Raw genomic sequence first — 11,741 nt, 5'->3', positions numbered from 1 at the left:
TTTTCCCAGTCTTTTTCAGCCTTATTTAGAGAAAAGATTTGACATTTCGAATGAATAAGCTTCATATTCCCCATATTCAAGTTTTTGTGCTAGACATATTTTGGAAATATAACAATGAAATAGATAAGTTCCTTGTTTTTGTTTCACAGTGCAGAAATCCCAACATTTCAAACATCTCTTTATGCAGAATTGTAAGAGCAGCTAGCAGGAGAGAGGCTAGTAGAGTTGACTTTGGAGAGAAGGAGGCTTCTGAACTTAGATGCAAGACAGCTTCAGGAAAAAGGTTTTCTCAGAAAGAGGGTATATTAGGGTTGTGCAGAGAACAAATAAGGTGTATAATATAGAGGGAGAAAAATTTATTTTAAGGAATTGGCTTATGCGATTATGGAGGCTTGGCAAGTCCAGAATCTTCTGGGTAGCCTGGCAGGCTGCAGACAAGAGTTGCAATTTGAGTCCCAAAGTGATCTGTTGGCAGAATTTTCTCTTCTTCCAGGGATGTCAACCTTCAACTGATTGGATGAGGCCCACCTCATTAAGGAGCATAAACTGCTTTACCCAATGTCTACTGATTTTTAATCACATCCAAAAAATACCATCACAGAAAAATCCAGAATAATGTTTGACCAAATAGGGAGTTCCCTTTGTGGCTTAGCAGCTAATGAACCTGACTATAATTCATGAGGATGAGGGTTCTATACCTGGCTCCACTCAGTGGGTTAAGGATCCGGTGTTGCTGTGAGCTGTGATGTAGGTTGCAGGCTCAGCTCAGATCCCAGGTTGCTGTGGCTGTGGCACAGGCCAGCAGCTGCAGCTTCAATTCAACCCCTAGCCTGGGAACTTCCATTTAAAGTGGGTGTGGCCCTAAAAAGGAAAAAAAAAAAAAAAAAAAAAAGACTAAGAAACTGGGTACTATGCATAGCCTAGTCAGATTGACACATAAAATTAACCAGCACAAAGGGAGAAGCATGTTCTCAGGTCAAGGGAAGAACTGAAAACTTGTAATAGAGATCATGTGTATTAGGGATCATTATGAAGCAAAGTTAGAGAGAAGTGAGAAGGATATTATCAAGGGCATAGGTAGAGGGATTGGCCTCAGAAAGAAGGATGATAAAGGTTAGGTGTCAGAAGAATTTTGAGATGAAAAGGGAAAAAAAAACCTGGAAAAAACTCGTGTCAGACAACTACCCCTCAGGGGAAAATGGGATATTTGTTGGCAGGGAGGGCTGGGGTTGGTGGCAGCTAAAATCACATTTTGGGGATAAAGATGGGGTTGGACAATGTAAGTATTAGAAATAGCAGTCAAAATAATATTTACATTTTAAGAAATGTTGAATCTGGAGTTCTCGCTGTAGCATAGTGGGTGAAGAATCCAACTGTAGCAGCTCAGATCACTGCAGAGTTGTGGGTTTGATCCATGGTGTGGCACACACAGTGGATTAAAGGATCCGGCATTGCTCAGATTCAATCCCTGGCCTGGTAACTTCCATATGCAGCTATTAAAAAAAAAATTGAATCTAAGTCAGGTTTTGCCTCCCCAGCCCCATCCTGCCAGCACAACCTCTAATACAGGAGGGACTATGGAATTCTACCAACTGGAATTTGAGTCCCTGGGACCCACTCACTAACCCATGCTGTGACCTTGGGAAAATTACATAAACTCTCATAGTCTCTGTTGTAAAGAGTAAATAAATGATTTGTGTAAGCGTCTAGAACCGTGAGGGATGTTAACTGGGGTGATTTTGTCCCCCAAAGGATATTCAGCAATGTCTAGAGGCAGTTGTCACAGCTGGTGGAGGAAGGGTGGCAGTGTGCTATTGACATGTAGTAGGGAGAGGCCAGGGATAGTGCTAAACATTATTCAATCTATAGGACAGCCACCAACAACAAAGAATTAGCCCGTCCGAAATGCAGTAGAGCCAAAGTTGAGAAACCCGGTTCAGAACAATGCCTGGGGCATTATAAACAGTAAATATTGGTTTCTGTCTTTCTATTAATCATGGAAACCAAATGGAATAGAATTTTTACCCATAAGAGGCCACATCTGAAGCTTTATTTTCTAAAATGTTTAAAGTACTCTCTGTTTGAAGAAGATTAAAGCACAATTTAGTCAAAAAAAAAAAAAAGAGGAAATGCTATTCAGAAATAAAATTCTTACATAAATAAAGCATGGGGAAAACAAAATCCAAGAAATACCCATAGTCTAACCCCTCATTATAAAAGGGCCCCTGTAGATCCTTTTGAAAAACTCTGGACTAGAAGAGACTAGTTCTAAGGAATTACACGCTGTCAACCACAATTTAAGGGAAACTCTTAACTGATTGGGATTTATACTTATACACTTATACATTTTCCCCTATATCAATGATATATATTAGAAATAAAACAGACAACACGGCAAATTGAATGGTTAAGTAGTATCCAGACTTACATGGGATTTTTTAGCTAAAAATAAATACTTTAAGCAACTACAGTGCTGACATAATACAGCTTTACCTGAAATATCTCAGTAATGAAGGCCATGAGTTTTGAAATATCTCACTCCTGGTTTTCCAGGAGTGGAGACAAGAGATAAATATGCAAATATAATATGCTTTTTAGTTCCTCTCAATCCATTAGACCCTGTTTGTGTCAAAATTCAACTAATTTCTATTATATTTTGATGGGGCTGCAGGGGGGAATCTATAAACATGAACTAATCCTTGGTAATGCTATCACACCTAAGCCCACATGTGTCCCATCTTTTTCTTTACATCATGAGCAAAGTTTGCCAAACTTGCAAAAACTTGCTCCTCCAAAGGCTTTGACTTGTTCCTCGCAAGGCTTTTACTTGTTAATTGTGGTCAAGAGGCTTGAAAATGATGTTGAATTTGATGGTAATTTTTTCAACTTTTTTTTTTTTTTTTTTTTTTTTTTTTTTTTTTTTTTTTAGTACTGCACCTGTGGTACATGGAAGTTCCCCGGCTAGGGGTTGAATCAGAGCTGTAGCTGCTGGCCTACACCACAGGCACAGCAAGGCCAGATCCTTAACCCACTGATGGAGGCCAAGGATTGAACCTGCATCAGGTTTGTTAGCCGCTGAGCCATGATAGGAGCTCCCTGATGATAAGTTTTGAACTAAGAAGTCTGAACAGCTAAAAATAAGATGAGAAAGAAATTGTGAGTCCCAAGGCTTGCTCACCAGTCAGTGGCACAGAATCCATTTCTTGGCCTTGAGTAACTGATTAAAGAGAAAAGGGGAAGGAGACTTATCACAGGAGCTGGACAGGAAAATATCAGTGGAGGTAAGGGAGAAAAAAATGAAGGCCTGAATTCAGCTGAATTCATCGATTCATCAAACTTATGAGGAGGCTGGAGTTGGGGTTGGAGGATGGTAAGGTGTTTCCTAAAAGTGCTAATAAAAGTAACTGTCTCCTGAGGAGAACCTCCCAGGGACCAGGCACTTTGTGGACATTCTTTTATCCGATCCATATAACAACATTTCGAGTTATGATGATTTTTCCCATTAGAAGAATCAGGGAGTTCCTGTTATGGCTCAGTGGTAATGAACCTGACTAGTATCTATAAGGACACGGGTTCCATCCCTGGTGCTGCTCAGTGGGTTAAGGATATAGTGTTGCTGTGAGCTGTGGTGTAGGTTGCAGAAGAGACTTGGATCTGGTGTTGCTGTGGCTGTGGCATTGGCTGGCAGCTGCAGCTCCACTTTGACCCCTCACTTGGAAACCTCCACATGCCATGGGTGGGGACCTTAAAAAAAAATTAGCCTGAGAGAGATGAAGTAACTTGCCTGAGATCACCCAGCTGGTAAATAGCCATGGCAGGATTTAAACCTAAATGAGAGGGATGTTGAGACATTGGAAAAACATACCTTAATTTGTGCTTGTTTATAATGAAACTAGATCTATTGTGGGTTTTTACAGAATTAATAAACTTCATTTTCCAAGCAGTTTTAGATCCACCTATGGTGAGGGTTTTATACAAATCAGATAAGTAATCTATAATGTAAGAAAATGAAAATCATTTGGAATCCCTCAAACTCGATCTAACCATTGCTCCCATCATTTTTTTACACACACATATGCAATTTGATAAAAATAAGCTATCCATTCTTTAAAAATTCAATGTTTCATAATCCTCTTACTCTGCATTCTATCCATGTTTCTCATACTTTTTCATCCTCCTCTTACTCCTGCATTTTATCCATGTTTCTCATACTTTTTCCTCTGTTCATATAATCATCAAACATACACCCCTCCACCCATACATATATATAAATGAACACACACATGTCTGTGTATACATACATGTGTAGGTCTGGGGTGATTGCTTTTTTGTTAATGGAACCATCTCATAAATGTTCCTTGGTGCCTTTCACCTAACTACACTTGGAGGAAACCCCTCTGTGGCAGCTGGCTTGGATCTGACTTATTCCTGAGAATGGCAGCATAATGTTCCAGAGTATAGACAAACCATGGTATATTCAACCATTTCCCTTTGGTGGACACTTACTCACTTTGTTTCTATTTTCCTGCTCCTAAAAAAACTGTTGTAATAAATATCCCTGTGCCTTGCCTTGGTTTATATTGAGTCCCCAAATCCTTCCTTTTCTTCATTCCCCGACCTCTCCCTGCCCCATGTTCAGTCACCAGCTCCCTCGATTTTATCTCCAGTCTGTTCTCCGGAATCTGTTCTCTCCCCACCTCCGGGGTTACTGCCTGGTTGGAATGTTCATGATGTTTAAACTATTGTCATAATCTCTTAGCTCATCTGTCTACTTTTGCTCTTCAATCCTTCTCTTTCACCTTATCTCCCTCTCACAGTAACAAATCCTTCAGCTTCCAAGATTATCTTTCTAACACTCTAACTGACCTTATCTTTTCTGGTAGCTCCCTACAGGGCAAATAGCGCAGCTGGCTAGCAGAAAGAGTAGCGCATGGACGAATACAAACCAGTACTCAGACTGGATACAGGGCAGACAAGAAGGAGTGGAGAAAACTGTCAAGCTCAAGAGGGGCTGTGTCACCTCATATGTTAGCTCCTACTTGACTTCAGCAGACCGCTTCTGTGAGGGAATGTGAATTAGACTGGCGCCATCTTTTCATTTCCCACAGCATACCCTCAGAAGTCAGGATTTTCATGGTAACCTTCCAATCCACTAGCTGGTAGCCCTGGGGCTGTGCCTTATTCCTGCCTCTCTCTGCTTCTCCCTTCATGCCCTTCCTTCTGCCTTCTGGGGATGGTGCTCTGTTAGTTCACCCTCTGTCAGGTCACCTCAATGTTGTGAAGGCTGTTCAATTTACCTGATGTTTTGTCTCTGGATCTAGTCAGCATCGGGATCCAATGAGAGCAGAAGGGAATACATGACAGAGAAGCAGCTGGCATTAGAGGTCCCTGGATTTCTTACCTCACCTGGTGGGTCATGTAAAGGCACAGAAAACGGCTTCTGGTTACACCTGGGGGTGAGGTAGTGACCTCTGTCATATGTCACCCATTATACCCTTTTCTGAGGGCCACTTCTCTTGAATGGTTTGGTTCCATTTGCCTCAATGTACATTCCTATAAATTCAATCTCCATCCTCTAGCCCTGCCCTCTGAAGTTCTGTGTCTGGGAGAATTTGGAGATGGGGGCTCCAATTTTTTGTTTGTTTGCTTTTTAGGGTTGAACCTGAGGCATATGGAAGTTCCCAGTCTAGGGGTCCAGTCGGAACTATGGATGTTGGCCTACACCACAGCCACAGCAATGCCAGATCCGAGCTGCATCTGTGATCTACACATACCACACCTCATGGCAACACCGGATCTTTAACCTAATGAGCAAGGCCAGGGAGTGAACCCGCATCCTCATGGATACTAGTTGGGTGGGCCATGGGAACTCCTGGGGACCCAGTGTTTTTATCCTTACTGCATTCCCTGGAGTCCAGATCATCCTCAAGTTTTTAATTTACGTTTATTAGTGATGGGGCTGGGTTAAGTCTTAGTGATTTCTCTGGCAGATCTGGTTTCTTGTAATAATCTTCACTTCCTCTAATTCACAGAGGGCAGTGGGGGAACATCTCTTAATTCTGGTCACTTTTTGGAGTTCTTTTCATTTTCTCAGTTGATATTAAACTCAGAGCACTTTGGTGGCACAGTGGGGTAAGGATCCAGCCTCGTCACTACAGCAGCTCAGGTCACTGCTGTGGTGTGGGTTTGACCCCTGGCTAGGGAAATTCCGCCTACTGCAGGTGCAAAACATAAAAGCCAAGTACTGCCCTTGGTACTGTAGATAGAAAAGTTCTGAAGCCCTTGAGGCTATCACAGTCCAGTTTGGAAAGCAGAAAAGGGAACAAATAATTCCCTAAAAGTATGACAAGTATCCAGGTCCAGTGTGGGCACTAAGGAAGAACAGATGGACACTGCTCATCAGGGAGAGCAGGTGCCAAACAGAGGGGCTGAGGGACCCAAGTGGCAGATTCCTTCTGCAGACAGAGCATTGCTTCTGCTTGGGCCACAGAAAAAGATGGAGAAAGTCAATGGTTCTTCAGGTTTGGGGAGAACCTGAACCAGTCAGCAACTGTTCCCCAAATTAGCTGATCATAGGCGGCTCCAACCCGAGTAAATTTAATCTGAGGGCAAATGTCACCTTATATTTTAATTTTTCTTATCATCATGCACTTTGATGTACAGCAGAAATGATCACGACCTCGTAAATTAATTATACTTTGATAAAATTCTAAAATAAAATAAAATATACAGGAGTTCCCATTGTGGCTCAGCAGAAGCAAATCTGACTAGCATCCATGAGGACACAGGTTCTATCCCTGGCCTCACTCAGTGCCTTCAGGACCTGGCGTTGCCGAGAGCTGTGGTGTAGGTTGCAGACGTGGCTTGGATCTGGCGTTGCTGTGGTTGTGGCGTAGGCTGGCGGCAGCTACAGCTCTGATTCAACCCCTAGCCTGGGAACCTCAATATGCCGTGAGTGCAGCTCTAAAAAGACACAAACACACACACACAAAATCTCCATCTGTGTTAGTCAGGAGGCCCTGGGTTTTTAAACATGCAAATCCACAGCTATACTTCCTAATAAATAAGAGGTTTTGATCAAACCTTGGGGTTAGAAGTTAACAGGGAAGATTCCAGCCACAGCAAGTCAGGCCCCTTCCACAGGGTTGAGTCACCCCTTAAACCTGGCCATAGACTGTGAAGCATCTCCTCTTCCAGTCTTTCCATTGCTAAAACTTTCCAAGTACATTTCCATGACAAATAAGATTTAGCCTTGGAAAGGGAGGTCTTCTACTTCGGTCTGAGTCTCTTGGGAAATCAAGTTTAGGGGAAAAAAAGCTAAGCGATAGAGCCTTAATCATGGTCAGGCCTGAAGTCACAATATCCCTAATGACCTGAAATGTGACAAGAGATGTGTCCTGGCCTCTTGGTCCATTTCTGGAGGAGAATACAAATGATCTCATTAAACTAGGGGCCCATATAGGGTGGGTAATTATGAATTCTCTTGGTGCTAGGGTTGTGTTGAAAATAATTGCATAAAATCTTTGGTCATGATAGTCACAATACTAGATGACCAAGCCTAGGAATGTTGGGGAAAGAAGCCTAGAAACTTCATTATTTATGTTTTATTTTAAGCTGACAACAACATTCCCTACAATGCTCCATTTACTAAAATGGTAGGAGTCAGTCATATTGTACAAAGTGTTCATTCTCACATAGAAAACTGGTCCTTGGGTGAGGGGGAGGGAGGGATGGACTGGGGGTTTGGTACTGGCATATGTATACTGAGGAATATGGAATGACCAGCCAATGGGGACCTGCTGTGTAGCACAGCAAACCTACTCAATATTTTGCAATAATCTAGCTGGAAAAAGAACCTGGAAGAGAATGGATTGTGTACATGCGTAACTGAATCATTTGCTGTACATCAGAAACCATTACAACCTTGTAAATCAACTCTACTCAATTAAACTAAACAAACAAACAGACAAAAAAAAAAAAAAAAGAAAAAAACTGGTCCAGCAAAAAATTGAAGTGTCATTGTGACAGGACCAGAATGGGGAATTTGAGGGGTTGGCAAAGGGCTCTTTTGTGAGATGGTTGGGTGTGGGTGTCTAAACTGCTCACACAAGGCTACAGAAAACCTGAAGGACTGGAGGAATGCAGGAGAGGAAATTCTGGTAAAGAGAAACCAGAATCCTGGAAACAGAAAAGCAGTACTTATCAAGTGTCAGGGCCAGATGAGGCCAAGTTAGAAATTAATTAACGAATTGGTTCATTTATTTTTAAAAAGTTTTGAGTTGATGCTAAGACAACCGTGAACAGATCCGGAAATAGAGTACAAGGCAGCTTGGGGAAGACCTGGGAGTGATGTCACCAAGAAGGCAGCACAGGAGTCTCTAGCCTTTGCTCTTACTCAAAGGTCTGCAATGAGACAGATATCCACAAACATATACCAATCTGGGAGGGCTCTGGAGTCCACTTAAGAAACTTCAGTAAAATTCTGGAGCAAAAAAACCTGAGAATAGCCACCCAAAAAGGGAAGGAGAACAGCTCCATTTTGCCTGCATCATCATACCCCCAAAACTGGCACCACTCATCCTGAAGAGGGGACACCCCAGCTTGAAAGACTTGCCCTCATGAGGAAAGAGTGAGGTGAGCTACCAGCTTTTCCAGCTTTTCCGAGCACAGCATTATGGTCCTGCTTCAGTTTCATTTTTTCCAGGAAGCACAAAGCTGAGACAAAGAGAGATGGCTAAGAACAAGGGAGAAAGCAAGGGCTACTAGGAACCCTAAGAGGCTGCAAAGGCTCTTTGGGTCCACAGTAGCACCTCCAGGTCCAGAAGCTAGGGACCAAGGCAAGTAGCAGAAGTGGACAGAGACAGAGGGATGCAGACACTTGTGTGTGATCATGGTTCTCAGTGACCTGCTCTGCTGATAAACCTGGCAGCTTTCACCATTGAAGAAACCAAAGGTCGGAACAACCACCACAGCCCTCTTGCATATTTCACTGGCTTTGGTCCCCCCACAGGTATTCAAGTCTCTCTCTGCTCCTTACCCTCCCAAACCCTGCCAGAGCCCAGGAACTACATTGACAGCTGGTGCAAGCCTCTGTGGCTTCCTGAGTATAAGATCACAGCCAGGATATCAGAGACTGGCCACTACCACCGTGTGTGTGTGCTCAGGGCTGGCCTCTCCAGCTGTGCATTTGCATGGAACCCACTGCTAGACTTCACTGTTATGAGCATGCATGGGGGGAGGACAGTGAACCTTGGGAAATAGTGCCAACAGTCAGAGCCTCTGCAGCTGCTTATGGGCCAAGATCCAACCCTATCTTTCTATTACATGCTTGCACTGTGCTCACCTGCAGCTAGTGTACCTGCATGCTCCTGGCCCAAGCTCCATCACCAGCCTCCACTGCCACATGCCCATGTCAAGACACAGCAGCCACAGTAGTGCATGCCAGTGGCCATGGCCTCCATAGCTACCAGGGCACCAGTATTTGGCCCCAACACTTGCTGCTGCCTTGGCCCCCACCACTGTGTGTGTATTTGCAACCAACCTCTGCTACTATACAGGTGCCTACAGCTGGTCCCCACAGCCAACTGTGTGTTTGCCACCAGCTCTGGCTACTTCTGCTGCTTGCCCTAGTCTCTAGCTTCTGAACCTGGAGGTGCTGCTGTGGACCCAAAGAGCCTTTGCAGCCTCTTAAGAGTCTTGCAGTACTCACCAAGTAAGTGCTATGGACACCAAGGGCAGGAGCCAACAAGTTACCATGCACCCCTGAACCTGGTGCCAACTCACATCTTTGCACTTGGCTCTCAGTAGCTTTCTTAGCAGAGAGATTCCAGAGGAGGAGAGAATGGGATGATATCCTGAGTGCTAAAAGAAACTGCCAGCCAAGAATACATTACTCAACAAAGTTGTCCTTCAGAAGTGAAGGCAAGATAAAGATTTTGCAAACAAACAAAATCTGAGGGAGTTCATTGACACCAGAACTGCCTCACAAGAAATGCTGAAATGAAAGGCTACTAATTAGAAACATGATAATATATGAAAATAATACACTGGTAAAGGCAAATATAGGCAAGTATAGAGCCAGATTCAGAATACTGTAAGATGGTGATGTGTTAACCTCTTAGCTCTGGTATCAAGGTTGAAAGACAAAATACTAAAAATAACATATAGCTACCATAATTTGTTCGTGGATACATAATATTAAAATGTATATTGTGACATCAAAAATCTAAAGTGTGGCAGAGGGAATAATCAGTAACAGGAGGAAAATTGGAAAATTTACAAATATGTGGAAATTACAGAACCACAGTGAGGTACCACCTCACACGAGTCAGAATGGCTATCATCAATAAGACTACAAATAACAAAGGCTGGAGAGGGTGTGGAGGAAAGGGAACCCTCCTGCACTGTTGGTGGAAATGTAATTTGGTACAACCACTATGGAAAACAATATGAAGTTTCTTCAGAAAACTAAATAAGAGAACTATCATATGATCCAGTAATCCTACTCATAGGCATATATCCAGAAAAAACTTTCATTCGAAAAGATACATGCAGCATTGGTGATATAGTGGAGAGCATAGCTGCCTTCCAAAAAGACAGATGCACCCTTATGGTCATTGTAGCATCATTCACAATAGCCAAGTCCTAAATGTCCATCCATTTAGATGAATAGATTAAGAAGATGTGGTACATATACACAATGGGATACTCCTCAGCCATAAAATAGAACAAAATAATGCCATTTGCAGCAACGTGGGTGCAACCAGAGATTCTCAAACTAAGTAAAGTAAGTCAGAAAGAGAAAGACAAATACCATATGATATCGCTTATATATGGAATGTAAAATGTAACACAGATGAAGCTATCTATAGGATAGAGACTCATAGACATGGAGAACAGACTTGTGGTTGCCACAGGGGAGGGGAAGGGAGTGGGATGGATTGGGAGTTTAGCATTAGTAGATGCAAACTATTATATTTAGAATGGATAAGTAATGAGGTCTTGCTATGTAGCACAGGGAACTATATCCAATCACCTGTGATAGAAAATGATAGAAGATAACACGGGAAAAAGAATGTGTGTGTATATATGTATATACATAAATAACTGGGGCACTTTGATATACTGCAGAAATTGACAGAATATTATAAATAAACTATACTTTAACAAAATTTTTAAAAAATAAAAATAAATGCATAAACCCCCATGTATTTGGAAATTAAACAACACTTCTGAACAACATGTACGTCAAAGATGAAATTAAAAAGGGAATCAAAAAGTATATTGAAACAAGTGAGTAAAGGAACACAAAATATCAAAACCTAGGAGACTCAGCAAAAGCAGTGCTAAGAGGAAAGTTTATAGCAATAAATACTACGTTGAGAAAAACGAAAGCTCTCAAGCAAACTTGATTTTATACCTTAAGGAACTATAAAAACAAGAACAAGCTTAGCCCAAAGTTAGTAGAGGGGAGAAAATAACAAAGATCAGGGTAGAAATAAATGAAATAGAGAACAGAAAAAATTTTTATGGAACTAAGAGTTCACTTTTTGAAAAGATAAAGAAAACCTGACATTTAGCCAGACTTAGCAAGAAAAAAAGAGAGAAGAGTCAATTAAATAAAATCAGAAATGAGCGTTCCGGAGTTCCCGTCGTGGCGCAGTGGTTAACGAATCCGACTAGGAACCATGAGGTTGCGGGTTCGGTCCCTGCCCTTGCTCAGTGGGTTAACGATCCGGCGT

This window comes from Sus scrofa, chromosome 1, assembly GCF_000003025.6.
Source record: "Sus scrofa isolate TJ Tabasco breed Duroc chromosome 1, Sscrofa11.1, whole genome shotgun sequence".
Taxonomy (NCBI): domain Eukaryota; kingdom Metazoa; phylum Chordata; class Mammalia; order Artiodactyla; family Suidae; genus Sus; species Sus scrofa.
This window is presented reverse-complemented; position numbering follows the sequence as displayed.